At 33.9% G+C, this 25382-nt stretch overlaps 1 long non-coding RNA gene across 2 annotated transcripts; it reads right to left on the bottom strand.

The window, feature by feature from the left end:
• Positions 1-13010: 13010 nt before the first annotated feature.
• On the bottom strand, positions 13011-14737 carry LOC120165298. Of its 2 annotated transcripts, none has more exons than XR_005519795.1 (3): positions 14427-14737; positions 13530-13856; positions 13011-13430 (listed from the first exon to the last, which is right to left on the bottom strand). It is a non-coding gene; the product is annotated as an uncharacterized LOC120165298 (long non-coding RNA). The 2 variants fall into 2 exon arrangements; XR_005519796.1 differs by having other exon boundaries at positions 14620-14737.
• Between the last annotated feature and the right edge of the window lie 10645 nt (positions 14738-25382).

Raw genomic sequence — 25382 nt, 5'->3', positions numbered from 1 at the left:
AATTGACATGATTAAAATTGGTAAAATAATGACCTTTGATTTTACCCCAGAAGATACACTCGAACACCTTATCTTTCTCTTACAAGAACCGATATAGCCTTCTCCTCTCATAAGGGAATAAACAAGAGGCTTGATATTAGGTATGCATAGGAGCGGACAACATGGGACATCCCTTGCATATGACATTATTATACTTTTTTTGAAGACGTTCAATGATGATAATGATCTTCACAGATGGAATAGTCAAATATGTGAATCTAGTTTAGGTCAATTGCTTTGAAATTGAACTCTAAAGATAAGATTCATTAACTTTTAACAACACCTATACTATAACAGGTTCTTCTTTACAAATTTAAGAAAGTGGATCCGTATACCCAGATTATAATATTATATATATATACAATAAAGCTTGAGTTCTTCCTCTAGAGCAATTGGTTAAACTCCCCGGCTTTATGGATAAGATTCAACTAGCCTGATAAAGGTGATTATAATATCTATATAATAAAGCTTGAGCTATCCCTCTAAAGTAATTGGTTAAACGCCCCGGCTTTATGGATAGATTTAGCTAGCCTGATAAAGGTGATTATAATATTGTTCTATCCCTCTAAAACAATTGGTTAAACACCCCGACTTTATAGATAATATTTAACTAGCCTGATAAAGGTGATTATAATATTGCGTTGTCCATCTAGAGCAATTGGTTAAACGCCCCGACTTTAAGGATTTAGCTAGCCAGACAATGGCAAACTAAATCAAATTTATCTAAATAAGGATTTTCGGTAAAGATGGACTAAGGGAGTTAAGGAACACATGTTATAGTTAATTTTACACGAGCACTCAGGGATTTCATCTTTAGACCGATATTTCTGCATTTGCCTTTGTTAGAGGAGCCTACGAGGCTTGAACAAATGGAAGATTTCAGAGAACTGAAATAAAAGGTCTAGTAATTGATTATGCTAGTTGCATCATTTTGTCCGCATCCGATTAAAATGTCAAGCCGAGAAAGAGGGGCATGTTGCGATGTTAAAAAAAATGACATTTTGGTGGCCAAAATCTTAGAAAATAGGAAGTCAACCTGAAACCAACTCATCAAATTGGACATTTTTCAAAGAGCTGTAACTCTGAAAGCATTAAAGAGCTATTGATTCTGTTGTTTTTCTGTGAACTCATGTTTATGATTTGATTCGATTACGAGCCTGAATTAAGAGGCAATGTTTTACAGAGTTCTTATATTTTTATATCCTTTTTCCCTCCTAAAATAAGAGAAAGGAAAAAAACATTTTCAAACAAGACAGTCTCAAAGGTAAAAGGCTGCAACCCGAGAAGAAAATGGGGCATGGTCGATTCTAAGTACAAGACCGGCAGACAAAACGAGGCTCCATCCAAGAGATAAAATAGAAATAATTCATGTTGCATGCATCTTAGACATACTTAAGAGTATTACATTTATCATTTTTTAGCATACATAATTTTACAGCTTTTAGAGTCAAGTTTCAACTTCAAAGACGAAAGATACTCGATTCAAAAACACCTTAACTCAGCAGCGAGAAACTACACCTAAACCAACTTGACTTATTGACAGATCATAGAATCAAATTCAAACGGGTTCGAGAGCCAATTCAGAATGGATCTTGTTCAGCTTAACTCAATGACAAGTGGCTAGTTTCTAGTTAAGATTTTCAAACCAGATTTCAACTCCATGACGGATGATATCCAACTAACAGACTACCTCACTTGTCTTTCTCACAAAGAGGAGTCACTCGAAGAACATCCCACATGGTTTTCCTGTGAAGGGGGGTCATCCAAAGATCATCTCACCTGGTTCAGACCCGTAAAGGGGAAGCACCGGAAGAATATACCACTTGGATTTCCCGTTAAAGTGAGACATTTAAAGAATTATGATCGGCTTGGACCCGTGAAGGGGAGCCATTTTTCACTTAAAGGAACTATTTACAGCATAAATCAAGGCGAGAAGGGTTGTCTGTCAGCAAAGACCTTCGAGTTTGATTACATTCAGCTCAAAGGCGTATCAAATTTACAGCATAGCTCAAGGCGAGAAGGGTTATCTGTCAAAAAAGACCTTCGAGTTCAATTACATTTAGTTCAAAGGTATATCAAATTTACAGCATAGCTTAAGGTGAGAAGGGCTATCTGTCAACAAAGACCTTCGAGTTCGATTACATTCAGCTCAAAGGCATATCAAATTTACAGCATAGCTCAAGGCGAGAAGGGCTATCTGTCAACAAAGACCTTCGAGTTCGATTACATTCAACTCAAATGCATATCAAATTTACAGCATAACTCAAGGCGATAAGGGCTATCTATCAACAAAGACCTTCGAGTTGGATTACATTCAGCTCAAAGGCATATCAAATTTACAGCATAGCTCAAGGCGATAAGGGCTATCTGTCAACAAAGACCTTCGATTTCGATTATATTCAGCTCAAGGACATATCAAATTTACAGCATAACTCAAGGAGGGAAGGGTTATCTATCAACAAATACCTTCGAGGTCAAATTTACAGCATAACTTAAGTTGAGAAAAGCTATTTGTCAATAAAAACTTTCGAGTCTGATTTCATTCAGCTCGATGACGTATCAACTATATTCTTTCTCGTTGAAGTTTAAACCGAGGTTTTTAAGTCAAGAAGAAGACTTGGGTTAGCTATGTTTTAGTGACAAGAAACTATATTCCAGCAACATAGCTTAAGTCGAGAAGAGCTATCTATCAACGAAAACTTTCGAGTCCGATTCCATTCAGCTTGAAAGCCTATTAGTCATGTGGTAGTATCGAGGAACTATTTTCTAGTAAAATTTTCAAACCAAGGTCTTTAAATCGAGAAGAAAACCGAAGTTGACTGTAATTTGGAAACGAAAAGCCACATTCCGATTCAAATTTTGAACTACATCTTCAATTTCATATCGTTTCAAGACGGACTCGACTTTACGACGGAGGAGTCATCCACAACTCAATTTGATAGGGAGTTATTCCTAATTGCAATATTAAAGTCAATTTCAACTCCACAAAGGAGAATACTAGACTCAGGGACCCCGTCATATCGAACGCAAATTTGTGTCCTTTTATCTTTGTCCTATTTTTTGTTACACGAAAAAATGACAAAGAGGGATAGTTGTAGACACTCAATTTCGTCTGGATTTGTTTTTATTTTATTTTATTTTTTATATATATTATTTATTATATATATATATATATATATATTAATATAGTATATTTTTTGAATTTTTTTTAGAAAACGATTTTTAAAAAATGTATATATTATATAGTTTCTGAAAACATTTTAAAAACTTATATAATATATAGTTTTGAAATCATTTTGAAAATATATATATAATATATAGATTTTGAAAACATTTTAAAAACTTATATAATATATAGTTTTGAAATCATTTTGAAAAACTTATATAATATATAGTTTTGAAATCATTTTGAAAAACTTATATAATATATAGTTTTGAAATCATTTTGAAAACTTATATAATATATAATTTTGAAAACATTTTTTAAAACATATATAATATATAGTTTTAAAAACATTTTTTGAAAAAATATATAATAAATAGTTTTAAAACATTTTTGAAAACTATATAATATATAGTTTTGAAAACATTTTTTAATATATATATAATATATAGTTTTAAAATATTTTCATATATATATATATATATATTATTTATTTTTATTTATCTTATTTCATTTTATTAATTTTATTTTTTTATTTATGGTCTAGGTCCAAAGTTCAGGTTCGGGTCAAAGCCCAACCGAGCCTACGAGCCTAACCCAGCAAGCAGATCCTGTGAGAAACCCAACAAGGGTCTAGGGTTTTTTTTACACTTAGCACTGGTGCCACAAAGGAGGTTCTTGAGGTTTGCATGAGGACCACGTGCCAGTCAACACATAAACAGTCGGCCGAGATCCCCGAAACTGAACCATCCCGGGGTGTTCGGTCAACCAACAACCTACAACATCAAGATCATCGGGACCTAAAACAGCCCCTTCGAAGGCTATAAAAGGGAGTCTCGTCGGAGGAACAGGGGGTATCAAACACAACAACAATACCAGCAAAGAACCAAGATCGGAGCCACAACCAAACACAATGCAACCGGTAACCAAACACAACAATGCATCACAAAACAACCAAAGCAAAGTCACACAAAAAAACAAAAAACAACCCAACCACACACGAGATACTGAAAAAGCAAGCAAAAGAAGCCCGATCTAGACTCGGAAAAGAAACGACCGTCAGAAGGCGAAGAGTCATCAAATCAAGGGTAAAAAACTGAAACACTTTAGTTCTACGCCGTTTAGGGGATCTTTGTGGGATTTGGGCTTCGGATCAGTGTTGGGGGTGTTGAGAGGAATATTTTGGTGAGTTTTATTTTTTCCAACAGCCGGAGCGGTGGGGAGGCCACCAGGCAGTGGCCGGCCGTCGGGGCCGGTTGGATGGGTTGAGAGTTTCTCTCGTTTGGGGGAGAAAGTGGTACGATCCAAACTAGCTCCAACTTTCTCCATGACTTGATCACACCATGGATGTTATTCAAAGCTGATTCTAAGGGAGTTTTTCCCTACTTTATCTTTTATTATCTTCTATATGCATCACTTAATGTATACACATGCTTTTGCTTCTTAAACTATGCTTGAATAATCATATGTTACCATTCACTTGCATACTATATGATTTTCATGCATAACATATGTTTTCACATCTTTACTTAGCTTCATATTATGTTTACATATGTTTTAGATTCATTTATTATGTTTGCATATCATTCATGACACATGTTTTCATTCATTCATTAACTCATGTCATGTTATTCTAGCTCATGTTATGTTTACATTAGCTCACTAGCTTTCAATCCGTGTTTCTTTAGCTCATTTGCATGTATGCATCTATTTTCTAGCTCATATATGTTTTCTTAAAGGTCATGAACGACATATATATATATATATTATATATAGCTTATAAAAAGTTATCTTAGCTTCTAGACGATTATTCATAGCTCATATCACTCAAACACCTCACGGCAGTATGCATTTCACCTTAAATGAGCTCACACATTGCTTACTTTATTTGTTTGTTGATTCCTATAGGTGAAACACAAATCAAATCATATTATGGTAGTTTGCTTAGCTAAAAGGACAAGCATAGCAACTCACACTAGCTCATGAATATTATGGCAGCTCATTTCATCACTTAAGGAGCTTCAACTTAGCTGGAGGAGAGCTTTGGACCAAATTACTTAAAAGTGGACTAAAGGTAGTTGGATGTAGCTAAGAGAGTAGCTGAGGAGCTGAGAAGACCAAAGCTAACTAGCTTGAGTTCATCAAGCTATAACTCACCTAGTTAGCAACCAGGACACTCACCTAGCTTACCTTAAAGCTAGTTCATCTCTAGGCTTCCCAAGGACTTCAAGACATCATCCTATGGTTGCAACCTCACCAAAGCATTGCAAGAAGACCCATGTGCATTCAAGTAGGCTACCATGTGCATTCAAGTAAGCTACCATGTGCATCATTCAAGCATGTGCACTTCATGTGACATCATATAGGCGCCAAAACACCAAGGGATGATTCCTATTCGGAAAAAGACTCATTCCTCTTCATTTTGGCGTCAAATAACTTCCAATTGCATTCAAAACATCCTTAGGGCCGAACCAACACCTTACCATTCAGCCAAGAACATGTATCTTCATTAAAATCATGTATTTTCATTAAAAATCATGTATTTTCAAAGGGGTTTCAACCTTAGTCGAACCATCATGTATCTATTCGGCCTAAACCCTTTGAAAAATATAAATAGGCTATTGCATTTCATTTGTAAACAACCCTTTGATTAATATAATACTCTTTGTGAGAAATTCTCTCTTGCAAGTTCTTTAAGAACTATATCGATTAAGCAAACTTTTCTAAGTTTGTGGCATCTATCCCTTTCCTAGATACTTTGAGTTCCTAGTTTCAATAACTAGAGGGTTCAAGTCTTATCCTATCATCCTTTACTTAAGTTTATAAAGATCGGGGTTAAACTTTCTATAGTTTTTCTTCTTCTTTGGCTTATTTAAGATACTATCCTCAACCATTCCATTATCCATCATCTTCAAGCCAACACCATCACTATTTCCATAACCATTTCATCACCATAGAAACATCCTTCATTCATCATCAAGGCAAACATCCATTAACATCATTGGAGGCTGAATTCATGTTCCATTGAATGATACTTCTATATCACTTCCGCAACCAACTTTGATAACATTTCTATACTTTAATTTCTTTATAATTTCCATTTCATTTTCTTAGTTTATCATTCCATTAATCATTCATTTCTTTAATTTGTACATAATACTTATAATTCAAGTGTGGCATTTGATGTCTCTCCTAGATCGGGAAACAACAAGGTTGCCAACTTCTCCATCATTGAAGAAGCTTAGATAACCTTACATCAGAGGTTTTCTTGAGGAAATGGGTGAATGAAGGGAAATGTGGAATTTTTAGGTATTTATATACCCGGGACTATATTGTAATTAAAGGATAGTTAAATCATTTCCGTCATCCTCCAACTTTTGAAGCGTAATTCATTTTGGTCACCTGTTTCAATTTTGCCTCTGAATTATCAATTTATTCAATTTAATCCCTGCTATACTTTTTATATTTTGCGAATTAACCCCCTAACTTTGTTGTTTTTCTCTTGCAGTTCATTTTTAGCATTAATTTCAATCCGTAAATTCCAATTTAATTCAATTTGATCATTTTTTATTTTATTTTTTTCATTTCATTTTATTATTTTTTCTTTATTTTTATTATTTTTCTTCTTACTCAAATTTATCTTTATTTATCTATTTTATTTATTATTATTATTATTATTATTATTATTATTATTATTATTATTATATTTTCATTTTTCTTCTTTTTTATTACTTCATTGTCGTTATTATTTTATTATCCTTTTTTAACATTTTTTTACTAATTTTATTATTATTATTTTAAACCTTTTTTTCTTTTATATGATATTTCTTTATTATTTTAATTTTTCAATTTAACACACTTTTTGCTTTTTTCATTAATAATCTTAATCGATCAAAGGTAAGCAATTCGAGTTGAATTTTTAAGTTTTAATTTAAATTTTAAATTTCGTAATTAAAGACAACCGACAAGTTAATTGATACCGAAATAGCAGTACAATGGTGCTAATCCTTCATTCACTGTAACCGAGACCCGAATCCTACACGTTTCTAGTAAAACACATATCATGTAAGATGGTGTCTGATCCACCTAAATATTTTTAAAATGATCGGTGGCGACTCTAACGTGTTCTATTTAAGTCGAAACTCAATTTCGGGCCCACCCAAAAGACGACAACGATAATATATATATATATATATATATATATATATATATATTATTCTTATCTTTATCACCAAGCATCTATGACATGTTAGGCTTGAGTCTAACAACAACTTTTAATATCCATTTTGTTGTACCAATAAATATTTTTACAAAAGCATGGAACTTTGATGTTGCATGTTAGGTTTGAGTTACACATTGTCTGGTTAGTATGATCATCTCTTGGTGTGGTATCGTAACTTGATGATGATGATGATTGTTTTACCATTTTCCTTATAACATTGACATGGATGACCAACATTTTTTATTTATTTAGAATTTCATTCATAATAAAAAAAAATCAATAGCATAACAATCAAAATTTCAAAGTATTATAACTCTCAAGTAGGTAGGTTAATCCAATACAATCAAACTTAAGTTATTATCAAAATCTGACGCTATCCAAAAAAATTTAGGTTGGGAAATAATTGTTATTTTTGGAATTTTGGGACATTATTTATTAGAGAAATTACAGTTTTGAATAATAAAATTATAATTTTATATTCTACATCAGGAAACCTTTAAAACAGTGTATAATATATTCAAAATAATTAAGTGATAATGATAAATTGATACTTAGAGTAAATTACATGAAAATATTATTAAAGAAAGTGTGGTAAAAAAAGGGGTAAGATTGAGTTCAATTTGTTCACTGGAGGGGTGCTATTGTCAATGAATGATTGTTGTTGTATCTTACGAAATAGATGTCCAATATTCTCAAATATCTAAAAAAGAACGAATATATCTTAAAATAATTATTTATATATGTCTCAATAAATTTTAGTTTGAATTATTTTTATATGTCATGTGCTGTCTCCGTCACTGCCAAATCATCTGCTCAACTTCCTTACAAGCCTCTCAAATATCCCTGCTCAAGTTCCTAGAAATCTTTGAAAGATTCTTTACTTAAGTCCCTTGTTGATTTCTGTAGCTTCACATCCTCTAGAAACTTTTAGGTTCATTTTAGGAATAATTTTAAAAATAGTCTCTAATATTTATTAAAATGATCATTTTTATTCATATCTTTTGGAGGCATTTTGACACTAAAGTTTCACTTTGAAACAAAAAATTCACTCTATAGATGAAAATTATTAAATATCACATGATTAACGCTTCAAAATAGGAACTTTTAAAACCTAAATTAAAACGTTAAAGGCTAAAATGCTAAAAAACAATAAGAAGCAAAGTGTTTATTCTATAAAATGTTATGACATTTTTCGTCTAGAATGAAACGCCAAGAGTTAAAATGCTCCAAAAATAGAATAGAAGACAAAATAACCATTTCGATAAAATGTTTGGGGACTAATTTGGACATTATATATATTCTTTTTTATATTTTTCTTTACGATAATTTGTCGGTAGAATAATTTAATCTTGAAATAATATCGAATTATTTCTAACATTTTCATCATTAATAGGAACCAAAATACTATAAAAATAATTTCAGTATTAAAATTGTCTACTCAAGATAATGTCAACATAATGAGTTTCCTTATTAGTATCCCAGCAGATTCATCGAAAAGAAAAAAAAAATTGTGCATCCAAGCAATAAAAAAATCAATCTTAAAGGAAAAAGATAAACTAACTTGTACAAGACAAGGGAAAAAAGAACTTATATGAAACAAAATAAAAGTTTTCACTATTTTCTTAAGAAAGGGCAAAGACTTATTAAACATATGTATGTAAAAAAAGAGAAGCAAAATAAAGGTAGTCAACTTCTAACATGATCAAATCAACATGGATAGTGGACGAGTGTGACTAAAAAATGAAACAATAATCAAACAAAGAAAAGGTCGAAGATAAGTAGAGAAAGACAGTGAAATGGAGAAGGTTGAAGATAGTCCCCTCATACTGTCAACAATGACACTTGGCCTGAACCATTTTCTAAATATTTAAGAGAAAAAAAGAAAAAATGTTATAAAATAATTTAAACGAAGCAATAAGAAGAATAGGAATAAAGATATGAGAGAAATGTGTTATTATTTCAATACGAGTTGTATATAATGTTTTATCTTAATTACATATTTATATGCCCAATGAATAGATATCATATAGAATTATAAAACTAATTGATATTAAAGTCTTAATAATAAAATATATGAAAACCCTATCTTATAGATATAGATAAAGATAGACATAGACATTCACAAAAATAAATATTCATAATAATAAAGGAAAAAATCTTAAGAAAGGAAAAAGAGTACACATATCTTTAATATGCATATCATGTTGCCTCATTAAAAAGCTTACAAGGAAAATCAAGTGGGACAAAACCTTGGTTAAGAGAAAGAGTACAACATATATTTATTCCCACTCATTATCATATCACATAAGATCTTTGAGTATTACAATTCAATCTTGAACACAATCTCCAAATGTCAAGTAAACAATACATCACTGAGTAGATCTTTTCAAAATACAATTTGAACGAACTCGTCAAATATTTATATTTTTATTCTTTCGAAGATCACGCGGGAGGAAACTTTAGGGAAATATATTTCCTTTGATATATACTATTTTCAACTGAACTATACATTTATCTTTGTAAAAGATAGTTAATATTTTATTATGTGGAATCAAATCCCATATATCCTGGATATGTTAGGTTAATAGTTTTATTCATATTAAATCTCTTTAAGATTATTTCACCATGTGCACATTCATAGACAAAATTCATATTTAAGTACTCAATCTTCAAGTTAAAAAAATAAAAATTGATTTCAAGATTTGTATCTTAAATATTTTCTTTAAACAATCAAAATGTTTTTGAAATTCTTCAGGAATATTATTTTAAAGCTCTCTCGGAGTTTCAATTCAAAGTATACAATAATTATCATAATGTGATCTTTATGTCTTTATAAAACACATGAACAAGTAGTCTCTCATCGATTCGGATATATAATACACACTTAGATCGATTCGGATATATCATTCACACTTCGATCGATTCATCTATCTAAATATTTAAGTAAATATATTTGTACAAATTTCTTAGGAATTTTCAAATGCTTATGGCATTTTTATTTTCAAGGGATAAATATCATTACATAGGGATCAAAAAATAATTAGACGCATTATAAAGTTTTTCATAACTGCCAGAGCAATAAAGTAATTGCATCCACCACAAAGTTAAAGTCTTCATGATTCAAGTCGTATTATATATCTTACGACTACTCAGTTGTATCCCACTTGCTTTACACTTTTAGGTGTTTGGACTATTTATCCATATTTTGGAAGTTGATTTAACTTCACTTGTATATCGTCTTTCCATTTTGGCCAATTATTCAACTACCACTAAATGTAACCCCTAGAAGTTACAACCGATTCAAGGTAGTCATAATGAACAGAGAATTGATCAACGAAAGTTGATAAATCGTTTTTTAAAATATTTATCAAATATTAACTTATGCCACAATTATAAGGAGGTTGAAAATAAATATTTAACCTCATACAATATAAAATCGAGACTACACCTCCGATAGTCAAACAATCTTACATCTGGATTATCTGAAAATAACAGACCAAAAAAGAGTATAAAGCTCATTGTGTCCTCTAAGTACAATAAACTATTAATATTAAAACATAGATAATCTAAGCATGATGTAATAAATAACATAAAAATCAGGCAACAGTAAAATCAGTTGTTCACCATCGGAATATCTTAACATAAGTTCTCATAACCTTATCTTCTGCCATAGATAAACAGGATGAGGACGTTACCCTCCGAAGAAGAATCCAAAACAAAAAATAGGAAACATGGTGGGGATGTTACCCTCTGAAAAGGAACCCAAAACAAAAAACAAGAAACATGATGAGGATGTTACCCTTCGAAGAGGAAACCAAAACAAAAAACAAGAAACATGATGGGGACTGTACCCTCCAAAAGGAACCCCAAAACAGAAAACATGAAACAAGATAAAGATATTATCCTCCGAGGAGAAACTTGAGACTACTGTAGATAATCTAAAGAAGCTTTCATCAATGTACATATTATAAATAATATAACATTAATCATAAATCGCACATAACAATGTAATATACAACAGAAAAACATAACACGATATGAAAAAAGTAAACATATAATACAAATCGAAAAACATACTTATATCAACTAAACGATATCAGCTAAGTTGTACGCTTTCCACGATCAGTGATACTAGGTCCTGCAGAATGGGAATGCGTGTCTCGAGTCGAACATACAAAATTGAGTTGAGTTGAGCTGAGCCGAACAGATATGGTTTGGATCTACTAGAGAACAGTGAGGCAACACATAATCACCTTCAGAACACATCATCAAAGAGTAAGTCTTTAAATTCCATAGTTTACTTGACATAATTATAAAATAAAACAATGAAATACGCAAAATGTGGCTTTTGGATTAGATTTTGACAAAACGAACTAGGGACGTCGAAAAACATAAAGGTAAATGGTCAACAGAAAATGCCAATGATCAAAGTCAATTTTCAACGGTCAGAGATAATTGTCAATTGTCAATGATCAAATTCAATAGTCAATGTCAATAGTCAACGGTCAAAGATCAATGGTCAATAGTCAGACCGATTCAAGTCAACAGTTCAAGTCTAATTCAGGTCGGTAATTTAAGACCAGTTTGGTCAGATCTTATATTAGAAAAATCGAATATGAAAACAAGACATACGAATGTCGTCGAATAAACTGGATAAACAAGTCATGGATTGTATACGAGTAAGACCAATCGTCAACCCACAACCTAACATTTCCCAAACCTTAATGAGTCTCCCAAAGTTCAAACCGAGTTAAGCATACTATAATCTGAATCAAGAACATACAAAAGCGATACAACATGTTTGCAATTCTATCAAATCAGTCTATGAATGATGATTCTTAAGAGAGGTGACACAGAATTAATGATTCAATTGACAAGGAAGATGTGAGAGCACTAAGGTTACATCCAAATATCAGTAGTACTTCTTGTAGCATTCATGATGAATAAAACTGTCATGATGGCAGGTGCAAAAGGGGGAGATTGGGCGAAATTAGGGATTACACGAGATTGGGAATTAGGGCAAGAAGAAGAAGAAGCAATCGATCTGAAAGGGGATTGTAAAACTGATCAGCAAGACGACAACGTTTTGATGACTAATAGGGAGAAGCATACCAGTAGGGGTGTAAACGAGCCGAGTCGAGCTCGAGTATCGCCGAGCTCGACTCGAACTCGAAAACTTTAAATGTAAGCTCGACTCGACTCGAAAACTCGCAAGCCTAAAATTTTCAAGCTCGACTCGAACTTGAAAGATAATATTAAAACTCGACTCGAACTCGAAAAGGCTCGAACTCAAAAAAAAATTCAGGAGCTCGATTGAAGCTCGAGACTTGAGCTCAATTCAAGCTCGAACTCGATTCAAGCTCGAACTCAAACTCCAATTTGAACATACAAAAATCTTATATTGCATTTAAAATATATAAATAATTTTCCCTTTAATCAACCATCACCAATACAATATAATATGAATGTATAAACTATAAAAAATCTAAAAAACAAAAATACAATTACAAGAAATTTAAGATAATTAATATAAACTTTGAAGTTTTTTTATAATAATTATCAGTATTATTATTACTCATGTTTATTATATTAACATATGGTGCAAATCCACCAGGAGGAAGCCCGAGACAGTGTGCCACCCACGTGTTCCCACCGAGGATGACCCATGCTGGTCAGCCATCCACCGAAACCAATGTTGTTGTCGCCCATGCTGGCCATGCTCGAATCCATGCCTTGCAGACACACAAAACAAGGGACACAGCACCAAGCACAACAAGGGACAGAGCCTGCAAATGCTGGCCATGCTCGAATCCATGCCTTAGGAACATTCGGCTGATTGGTTCTTAGTTACACGTCATTTAGAAACAACCTCTTAAAAAAAGAGCAGAAGTAAGGACAGACCTTGGAAATGGTTAGTGCAGGGCTCCATTGTTCTTTTAGGATATCAAGACAAATGCTCCCGTTGCTGTTGATGTTTGGATGGAAGACCTTGGTCCTAAATGCAACCTATACAACAGAACAACATTGTCCATGAAAAGAGTGTGTAGAGTATCATACGAACAATCATCAACACTAGAGTAAAACATCGCGGGTGAAGTAAATTACCTTAGGAGGCTTGAAAGGTAGTCCGGAGGAAAATGAATCGTAACTAAAAATACACCTCCAACATAAGGGCTATCGGAAGGGCCCACGATTGTTGCTTGCCAATGAAACATGTCTTCAGCTACAGGACCTATTACCAAAAAAAAGCATCCAAAGGTTACCTAAATGCCATCCATTGATGCACAAGTCAAAGTTCAGATAATAATAATAAACACTCTGAATCAGATATTGCCAAGTATCCATAACCAGCATTGCTGTAACAAACTGTCTAGCTAGAATAATAAAGGAAGATGGCTGATGAGGGGAAGCCCCAGCATGACTCCCTGTGACCTGCACAAAATGGATATAATTTCACAAATGAAATTTCCTCTATGGCTCATTGTGCATGCTAGCATAACATACGGGATATCGGGTTTCAATTAACAACAAATCAAAAAAGAAAAAAAGAAAATGAAAACTAGTAAGGACTCAGCTACATATGAAATTATAACAGTTCTGTAACACAAGAAACAGGGAACAACACCTAGCTTACAAGTGTTTCATCAGGTGACACAATAATGAAGAAACCCGTTAATCAGTCCTAAAGTAGAGGAAATTTGATGTGGTTGGTTGTGCTAACTAATGAAAATAGATTACTTCCATTAAACTAAAGATTACAACACAATCCATAACAAGCATTTATATATATATACTCTGCCTAGCTCCTATCCAATAAAGCATAAATTCAAAACACAGTATTCAGGGTATATGCAGAAAAACATATAAAATTGCAGCTCAATTACAGATGAAATCTAATAATGACGAAGACAATCCACAGCTATGTCACAAGAATAGTATCCGGCTCGGATACACTCATTTCTCACAAGTTCTTTCATATATTTGGAGAATAGTACCACATACCTATGTTCAAATATGTGTTGGACAGAGTACTTTAGGAGGGAAATGAAGCATTAGATCATCAACATAGATACAAAAATTCTTTCTAGATGGACATGAGCCAGGAGAGAAAAAAAAAGAAACGAAAAGAAAGCTAAAAAGATAGAAGGGAAGAACAAGTTAGATAAGTATAAAGCTTTGAATTCAAGGATCAAACTTTGAAGGCAGAGAGATCTCTATCCTCTTCTCCACCAGCAAATCCCTTGACTTTGCACTTGAAGCTTCAAACTAAGACACACAGAGAGAGCAATTTTGCTATTAGGGCTGTGCTGCTGTGTTTGGTATTTTGTGTGCGTGAGTTTAGTTTAGGTTTAGTTAAATTTAGGGTTCATATTAATTTTTTGGTAAATTAAGTTATAGTTCCCCCAAACTTGAGCACACTTTTGTAAATCCTTAATTTAATTCTTGATTTGTATGTTGAATTTTACGTTTATTTAAATTTAGTCATTAGTTTAATATGTATATGCATGTTTAATAAATTTATAGTTTGGTATGTTATATTTTAATTTTTGTATTTCAATCACATTTGTTTAAATTTTCTTATTTGTTTTAAATGTTCAGGTGTCATTTATGTTATTTTCCATATTATTTTAGCTTAAACCGAATAGTATCAATTGCATATAAGACCCTATAGTTTATGCACATTTTGTATTTAAGTCATTGGTTTAATTCTAATTTTTTAAGTTTAATTTTACATTTACGTGAATTTAATCATCATTCTAAAGTTAGTATATTTAGCTTAAATTAGTCCTCACATTTAGGTTCTCTTAATTTAGTCCCAGTTTAGGATTGTTTTCTTTAATTAGTTGTGTATATTTATTTTGCATGTTGATATGTTTATGTATAAGTATGCAAATGATTTATTTAGGAGTCACATAACATCATTTTGCATAATTTGTATGTGACCTTCATGTGCATAACTTAACCCCTATCACATAATTGGGTTTAGGGTTTAGGGTTTAAGGTTTATAGTTTAGGATTTAGGGTTTATGGTTTATAGAATAGGGTTTAGGATTCATTACAAAGACATTAATTGATTGATTTGGTATTGATTTATGAGGTAAGTACAATTTAGGGTTTAGGATTTAGAGTTTAAGATTTAGACTTTATGGTTTATGTTTTAGGGTTTATGGTTTAAGGTTCATTATAAAAGACAATAATTAAAATTTGAGGGTAGTTGTATTATAGAATTTTTAATATATTTTTAAAATGTTATAATTATCAATAGTGTATTTTTAATAATGTAATTTTAAAAAATCTAAAATTATAATATAACATTTTTTCGAGCTACACACGAGCTTTTCGAGTCGAGTATCGAGTAGTTCGTTTCGGCTCGTTAAGAACTCAAGTCGAGCTCGAGCTCGAGTCGAGTCCATTCGATCCAAGTATTTATCGAGCCTTGATCGAGTCGATCTCGAGTAGCTCGCAATCTGTCTCGTCTCATTTACAACCGTACATACCAGTCAAGGAGGAGAAGCATGATGGAAATGGGTTAAGCCATGGGAGCCCAGTTATTTATCAGCCAGCTACTACTTTATTATTCTGTTACTAATAAGACAAAGGAGACAGAGGTCAATATAGAAATAGTACAAGAATTGCAAGGAATATATATGCTCAAAAGATGTAATACAGCGTTATGAATGAATTGATGCAAATTTCTGATTTTCTTCAACCTATCTTTCTTCTCCTTTAACCTAATTTTATGTAATTCTTCCTACAATCGTAACAAAAACCAACAAAATAACATAAATATAATAATTAAACAATATAAAAAGAATGGCTTCTCTTTTCGAGAAGGGGAAGTGAGACTACCAAATAACACTGTCATATTGAAAATAATGATAAATGACAAATTAAAATAATAGTTAATAACCAACAACTAGTTGGTCTAGTGGGACGAGACACTAAATTTCTTAACAAACGTCAGAGTTCGACCTTTACGTTTGCGAATGGAGTAAACTGGATTGGGAGTATCGCCCTCATCTCTACAGTACCCGATATGGAATAGTTGATCAATAAATCGAATACCAGTAACCAATTCAAATGAAAAAAATATTAAATGACACAGTTATTTGGGTGAAGAAGCTCGGCTACTTCTTGCAGAGGGGCAATAGTGATATTGTTGTTTATGACAATGATGCTGCAAGTATAATATCATATGCTCTTAGTTTCAAAGAATATGATGAATGGGTTGCTGACAAGTCCAATGGTTTTTCCTCTTTTCATTTTCAAAGCTTTCTTTCCGTGTCTCCAGTAGCAGTATAGAGGATCTAATATATTAGTTCTAATTGTAAAGTTTTTTGGATGGCTTGATAGGTCTCTATAAAACACCTGAAAGATGGAAAGGAAACAAAAAAGGATCTCGTGGTGGTGGAGAACCTATTTTTCAGAAGTACATCTAGGATTTATGATCTCAAGAGCTTTGCACGATCACGATATAATCTACATACAGCTGGAAGAAACAAGGTATTGTTAGACATGAATCTGTTAGAAACATTGCGAACAGAGCCCATTTTTCTTGGAAGCAAGGCGAAGAGAAGTCTTGAGAGAGCTATTTGGAACGACACATCTTTTCCGACGGTTTGTTGCTTTTAGCATGAACTCGTAAAATGGTTTGTCATCTTCAAAGTTGACCGATGCCATAACCGAGATTTTCATGATGTGAACGAAGTTCTTCCATTGCACTTTAGGTTGTTTTGCCCTTCTGTATTTCGATTCTAGCAGCAATGTTTTGAACCTTGTATTTTGTGGTTTTCAGTCGGTTGATGTCATGGACTATTCATTCCTGGTCAAAGTGGATAAGGAGCGGAAAGAGCTTGTTCTGGGAATAATTGATTACATGAGACGATATACCTGGGACAAGCACTTGAAGAAAGACATGGGTTAATGCATCTGGGATACTGGGAGGGGTAAAGATGCATCCAAATAATTAGGGACGAAAGAATGCTCGTTCACTTCCACCCAAATCAATAAGTTCTGCACCCAAATAACTCTGTGTCATTTAATATTTTCTTCTTTCATTTGAGAACAACTAAACTGATAAGGGGGGATTTTTAGTCTGAAACAAATGAATAAGATAGTTTCCATGGCTGCCATCACATACATTCTTAGAGTTCCATTTTTCTTCACATTCGATAAGTTCAGTGGAAAGCATGGACAAATTTAGGGTTTATAGGGGAGGCTTTTGGGGAAGAAGAAGGAGAGGAGATAACGGGAGTTAAGTGCCACATCAGAAAAAATTAACACGAGATAACGGCAGGGATTTTATTGAAAATGAACTAAAAGTTTGATGATTGTATTGCAAGTTTCAAAAGTTTGATGACTGAAATGTAAGTGCCCTAAACGTTTGGGGACTATTTATATACTTTACCCTAAAAAATAATAATAATTGAAAATACCCTTAGAGTTTGGTTAACAGGAAAACCAATCGGAACTAATGAACGCCAGGGCTGGGGTTCGACGCCACAAGTTTCGGTTAGTCCGGGACGGTAACTGGGGAGTGTGTGGTTTCCCGGTAAGGAGGAGACGTCAAGCTTGACAAGGCGACAGTTGACAACGACGTTTGAGATCTAAGATGATGACAACAACGACTCCAATGGTCGATGAAGTCAGTTTTTGCACGTCCAAGGAGAATATAACATAATCAGTCAAAAGAAAAACATTACAGAGTATGCAATCAAATTTTCTATGGTTTTCAAAACAGATACTAGATTTTACCTCGAATTCAGTTTAGTCATTACCTTTACAAATTAGGTACTGAATTTCAATTTGTCTCCAGAACTTCTAACCCCAAAATTGGGGTGTGACATTGATACTCATGGAAAGATTTCAATCCATAAGATTCTCATTTTAGTTCTTTACTTCTATAGAAATATTGTTTATAGAATTGTTGTCAATAACTTTGTTATTTTTTTGGTTCCATTATTTTCTCATAATGACATAATTTATCGAGATCTTTTCATTATTTTCATTTTTAGGTGCTTGAAACTCTTCTAGAGTTGTATTTTTAGTTATGTCTTGGGTCTCTTCAGGAGCATCCTCCTTCACTATATGACCGTCTTATATTACTTTTCATTTACGAGAATTTTAACCGTTGGAACCAATTCAACTATCATGCTTCAGACGATGGTTTACATTAATTTTCTCTAACATGTTATCCTTCTGAGATTTCAATTTAAATTTAGAGCGCCTTCTGTAGCTTACAAACAAGAGGCGTGACATCAGGATCACATACCTGAAACCCATGCAGCTGCTGCATAAACACGTCTTCAGTCAGCCCACCATTGAGGAACACATTGTTGACATCAATTTGTCGAAGTGGCCATTTCTTCGAAACTGCCAAGGACAAGATGATATTGATTGTAGAGAACCGAACCACATAACTAAAAGTTTCTTGAAAGTCTTACCCTGGTACTTGTGAATACCCCTTAGCAACCAGGCGCGCTTTGTGTCTTTGCACAGTGCCATCAACATTTTTTTAATTTTGAAGAGCCACTTACAACCTACAGCAGACCTTCCTTCTGGAAGTTGAACCAGGGTCCAAGTGCCTTTTTGCTGAAGAGCATTAAGCTCATCATGGATAGTTGCAGTCCATTTTTCAGACTTGAATGCCTCATATACAGCTTCTGGAATTACTTTATCCAGGATGCTGATGAAAGCTTTGGGCTTAAAGATACAAGCCTTGCTACGTGTGCACATCGGATGAATATTGGTTGCTGTATTCGGTCGTGACACCATAATCGGCTCAGCTACTGACTGTTCAGGTACCCTGTTCAGGTACCTGAGAGTTATGGCATGCTTCTTCATCAGGAGTAGAAGTTGTGGGAGGACACACAAATGCTTGTGATAGAGAGGCACACTGGTTATCAACAGATGGCAGGTTTGAACTAGTAGGCATAGAGGGAATATGAGAGGCACAACTATAACCAACACAGGCGATTGCTTTCTAGCCGAACTACGAGAAGATTGCAGTTCTGCAAAAGGAAACATTAGTTCATCAAATTTTACATGACGAGATATGTAAACTAGTCCATCCGTTGCCAGACATTGATAGCCCTTGTGTTGAGGGCTGTACCCTAGAAAGGTACATTCTTGGGATCAAAACATGAATTTGTGCTTTTGAAACATTCACAAATATGGAAAACACCTGCATCTAAACACCTTCATGAAGTTATAATCAGGTTGCCAGTGAAACAACTTTTCAAAAGGTGAAACACCTTGTAACACACGCGTAGGAAGTCTATTAATGAGATATACAGCCGTGGTTACAGCATATAACCAGAATCTCATAGGCAGAGCAGCCTGAGCTAGTAGAACAAGATCCAGCTTGATCAAATGTCGATGTTTTCGCTCTACAACCCCATTTTACTCAGAGGTATGTGGGCATGTCACTCGATGAGCAATTCCTTCTTTAGCCAGAAGTGCGATTAATGGTCTATACTCACCACCCCAGTCGCTTTGAATGGCTTTAACAACTGGATTAAACTGTGTGGCAACCATACTTTTAAACAGCTGAAACGCAGTTATAAGCTGAGACTTGTCCTTTAGCAAGTACAACCAAAAGTGACGAGTACAAGCATCAACAAAGGCAACGTAATACTGAAATCCATTTGAGGGAGTAGGTACAGGACCCCATAGATCAAAAAACACAAGTTGTAATGGTTCAGAATAGACAATCTTCGAATGTTCAAAAGACAATTTATGGCTTTTCCCAACACAGAAAGCTGAACAAATTTTATTTGCATTCTTCAAAATATTTACATGCAATCTATTAAAAACATGTTTCAACGTAAGAAACGAATAATGCCCCAAGCGTCTGTGCCATAAATCAAATGCCTCTGAGGTAGCAGCTAAACTAGCACTCGCCTGGCCCTCAACCTGATGCCTGCCATTAGCTAGCTCAAACGAGTAGAGGCCCCCGTTCTACTTCCCTCGAAGAAGCATACTACCAATGAATTCATCCCGAACATAACAATTATTGGCATAAAATTCAAGGAATACTCGGTTTTCCCTAGCAAGCTTGGACACCAAGAGCAAATTTTTAGTTATCTTGGGAACATGTAAGATATTAATTAACATCAGTGCTTGGGATTGAGAGGATACCAAGGCATTACCAACAGTTTTACATGAAGAGAAGCACCATTGCCAACAAAGAGAATACCTGATCCCCTATAATCAGACGGTTGTGCTATCTTGGTAACATCTGGTGTAACATGATGTGTGGCACCAGAGTCAACTACCCAGTGTTCGCGAGAGGAAGAAGAAACTGAATTGGCTTGAGGAGGCTCAGTGGCTCTTCCCTCACTGTAACATTCATACTGAGTGCTTTCAACAAAGTTAGCATTGCCAGGGCTGGCTTTATACCCATGTGTATCATTGCCATCACCAAGGAAATCTCGATCAAACCGGTACCAGCACTGTTGTACCAAGTGGCCAACCTTACCACACAATTGACACTACACTTAGGGACGACCTCAGCCACGACCACCTGAGTGACCACCAAAGTATGATTTACGATTGAATTCTTGGTTAGTTCTTGAATCAGAAACAGACCGATTCGCAGCCTGTACCACATGAGCACTCATTGGAAGATTGTCTGCTGAAAACTCAAAGCCAGCAAACTGAGTTTCAACATCAATCAACATGATGCTTACAACATCCAGAGTAGGCTTTTCACGCATGGTGGTTATAACCGCCATAAACGACTGATATTCACGAGGTAACCCTTTAAGCATACTCACAATCTGCTCAATTGGAGCGACAGGACTCCCACAAGACTCAAGTGCACCATACACTTCTTTGACACGGGTGAGGTAGACAATCATGCTGTCATCTCATTTCTTGAGAGATTGAAGCTTGTATAGCAAATTCATTACTGCTGTAGTGGAGCGATTAGCAAAAAACTAAGTTACCTTACTCCATACGACAACTGCTGTCTCTGCACGAACAAATTGAGGCAGCAGTTGTGGACTGATGGTGGATATCAACCAAGACGCGAGGGCACTGTCTTGTGCCATGAAGTCCTCGAATGCTTCATTCAGTACGACCTCACCATTCTGATCAACAACGGTTTCTGGTGGTACTGTCATCGAGTCAATCAACATCTTTTTCAAACGATGACTTCGAACCGTAAGCAACACTTGTTGTTTCCACAACAAGAAATTCATCTCATCCAAGACAATGTTCACTTTTTTGTTAGTGAACACAACCGAGCGCATCATCGAACCTCCTCCAGAAGTTAAGGAGATATTCAGACTATCAAGAGCTATCACCGCAGTCGGAGCTAGAAGCCAAGATCTTCAGCGAATGATATCTTACTAGAATACTGCTCAAAACTGTAAAAAATGCAATTATATCATTGATTAAAATCATGTGTTTTACAAGGAAGTACTTCTTGCTTTATATACACCATGCTCAGCTTGCATGCATTGACTCTTTAACAACTAACCATCCTAACAACTTAACCGTTGTTGCAACAGATTACAACAGCTGCTAACCAATCTACTAACCAACCTCAGCTGCAATCTTGGCATACACATTACTCCTAATACCACCTATATTCAATAATAGTAATTAATTATAATAATGTTATTAAAGATAGATACAAGATTTCAATCAAACATTAAAATATACAACCGACATCTAAAAATACAAAATATACTAGCATCTCAAAAGTAGCATGGAATATACTTATATGAGAGAATCATGAGATTTGATCTTTATCGTCTTCGATCACGAGTGAAAAATCATGGATGATAAATCTAATATGCGTTGTAAATAAATTATTATTTCTGAGTAAGTCGTGCTGATAACGTGATATGAAATAATCTTAACGAAGCAATAAGAAGAACAAGAAGAGATATAAGAACAAAGAGAGAGAACTATATTATTATCTAAATACGAGTTGTGTCCAATATTTTCTTTGAATTCTATATTTATAAACAAAAGGAGTAGATATCATATAGAATTATAAATCTAATGGATATTAAAGTCCTAATAATAAAGTATACCAAAATCCTATCTTGATAGAGATAGACATTCACATAAAAAATATTCATAACATAAAAAAAAATTAATTTAAGGTTTTGTACTGCAATTTCTTTGTCAACACCTTGTGAGGTAAGCATGTTTATGCTTAGGTCAATAACGATAATCTAAAGACTAATCTACATATACTTGAATAAATCTCGAAAGAAGAAATAGCCTTCAATATTGCCCATTCACAACACATTGTTAGATGTTTGCTAAGCTCCAATGCTCCGGTACGTCAAGTCTAGCTTACGAGTCAAGTCACCCTGTTTCCAATCCAACACTTCACTAAAAAAACATAAATAAAGATATAATAAAAATGAATTATATATATATAGAGAGGATTCTGTTACACAATATAAAATTATTTTAGTTTTACACAGATTTAGGACCGTTAGATGAGTGAAAATAGATGACTGTGATTAATACTAGGAAATAAGAAGATATTCATATGAAAAAAATAAGGAGTCAATCTCAGTCATCTATTGTCACTCATCCAATGGTCTTAAATCTATGTAAAACTAAAGAGTTTTACATTGTTTAAATGAATCTGACCTATACACACACACATATGGTTAGGACCCACTTACACCTGATGTAAAACTTCTAGTTTTACACCTTTCTATGATCGTTGTATGAATGAAAATCAAATACTGAGATTAATTCGCGGTAATAAAACAGCTTAGATTTGAATGAAATTTACAACTCATAAACAAATATTCTTCTATTTCACAGTAAAACAGTATATATATATACATATTATTTTTACCGTAAAAACTCATCTTCTTCCTCCTTCCTCTTCTTTCAGACAGAAAAATTCCTCATTGTATCGATAGATCTTCTTGTTTTTTTTTTGTTACCCATTGTCTCTATTATTAGACAAATATGTACCTGTTTAAAAATTTTGTTTTTCACCCTTCAATTTTACCCTCCAAATTTATATTGATTGCTCACTATACTCTTCTTTCATCCTCACTGCCATAATTTGAATTGACGGAAAAGATAATTTCATTTTCATTTTGGATTTTGTATGGAAGCAGGTTCCATATCCTGCGTATATTTTCACCATTTTCCTTGTGTTAATTGTGTCACCAATACCTCCACCTGAATAACATTCAACATTCCAATAATAAAATTGTGTCCCAAATAAGCCTTTAAAAACAAACAAAGATAGTACTTTTTATTCATACATGCTCCCTTACTTCCACGGAAACAACAATTTCATCGAAAGGCATCTCATCCAGAACTTGGCATAAATTTGACAATCATAGCCTCAGTCTCTACTGCCTGAATTACATAGGAAAATTCTAAAAAATAAGCTACAATGGAAATTTTTGAGTTCATAGGATATAAATAAATGGTGATGATGAGTGACCAAATGTATGCATTGTTTTTGCTTTGGATGCAAGTTCAACTACGCATGGAACATGCCATGATGCATGATTATTTCTTCTTTATAGTGCAATTTTTTTACCTTTCTGTTCTTGGCCTAATTATAAATTCAGGTAAGTCATGTATATCGGTTGAACTGAGAATTGATGATAGGTATTGTTCCATTGAATAATTGAATCTATCCAATAAAAAATCGAAAATCTAAAGCTTATGATCTTTGCTTGGTTTGTCATGATGGAATGGCATGGCTCCTGAATTCATCACAAGAGAATTTATCAATGACTTTGGCTGATAAAGGTTTCAATGTGTGGATTGCCAACACCCAAGGGACCAGATTCTGCAGGAAACATGTTTCGTTCGATTTCAGCCAGCCTGTTTTTCCTCTTACTTATGCTGGTTTTGCAATAAAAATGTCGAAAAACTTGAATATGAACTTAGGAGAGGGTGATTCAAACAGATTGTTCAAAGTGACAAGAGTTCTGGAATTGGTCGTGGGATGAACTGCTTCCATACAAAATCCAAAATGAAAATGAAAGTTATGCTTTTCATCCATTCAAATGATGGAAGTGAGAATGAAAAAAATAGTATAGTGAGAATAAAATTAGAGGGTGAAAAACAAAATTTCCGGTGTCAAATATTAATTAGACTTCGATTATAATATGAAGTTGTTGAAAAGTCTTGGCAAGTACCAAAAGGTGCTAATAAAAAATTCCACCGAATTTTTTTTTTCAAAAAGGTTGGGTTTTTGTTGAATTTTTGACAATGGTAAAATCATAATTTTAGCCATTGTAATTTAGGGTATTTACAAATTAGTCCTTAGAGCTTCAACTATAAATACCCTAGCTCATTTAGCTTCAAAATCATCCCAAAGCATTCTAGCTTTCTTCCAATACTAGAGAGAATTTAGAGAGTTTCTTGAGAGTTGTTTTCTCTTTTTTATCAAGAGAGAATTATCATTGTTTTCTCCTTGGTAGATCGAGAGAGGTTGTAATTCCTATTTTCTCATAGTGAAATTCTTCTACCGTTGCCTGTGGTTTTTACCCTAAATATTTTAGGGGTTTTCCACGTAAATTTTGTGTCTCTTTTATCTTCATTTTTATTTTCTCAAATTATTAGTTGCGATTTTGCTCTATCCGATAGCCGTCTTCCGCAACAATTGGTATCCGAGCCAGATTTGAGTGTGTAATATCTGCTTATTGTCTTTGTGGTTGCCACCAAAAGGTGGATCCTCCAACATAAGAAAATAAGAAGTTATTACCCATTTTTTGAAGGTTCTAGAGAACTATTCACGATAGTGAAATAGTGGGAGCTATCCGTAAAAGAAACTATAGCAACGAAATTTGATATTGAAAAGTTCAATGGGAGAAATTTCTCATTGTGGAAATTGAAGATGAAGGCCATCCTGAGGAAAGACGGGTGTCTGGCGGCTATAAATGAAAGGCCGGTGGAGTTCGCAGATGACAACAAATGGAACGAGATGGACGGAAATGCTATGGCAAA

The sequence above is a fragment of the Hibiscus syriacus genome, unplaced genomic scaffold (genome assembly GCF_006381635.1).
Source record: "Hibiscus syriacus cultivar Baekdansim isolate YM2019G1 unplaced genomic scaffold, ASM638163v2 tig00111582_pilon, whole genome shotgun sequence".
Lineage (NCBI taxonomy): Eukaryota > Viridiplantae > Streptophyta > Magnoliopsida > Malvales > Malvaceae > Hibiscus > Hibiscus syriacus.
Note: the sequence above shows the minus strand (reverse complement) of the source record. Positions and strands in the feature narration are given on the sequence as shown.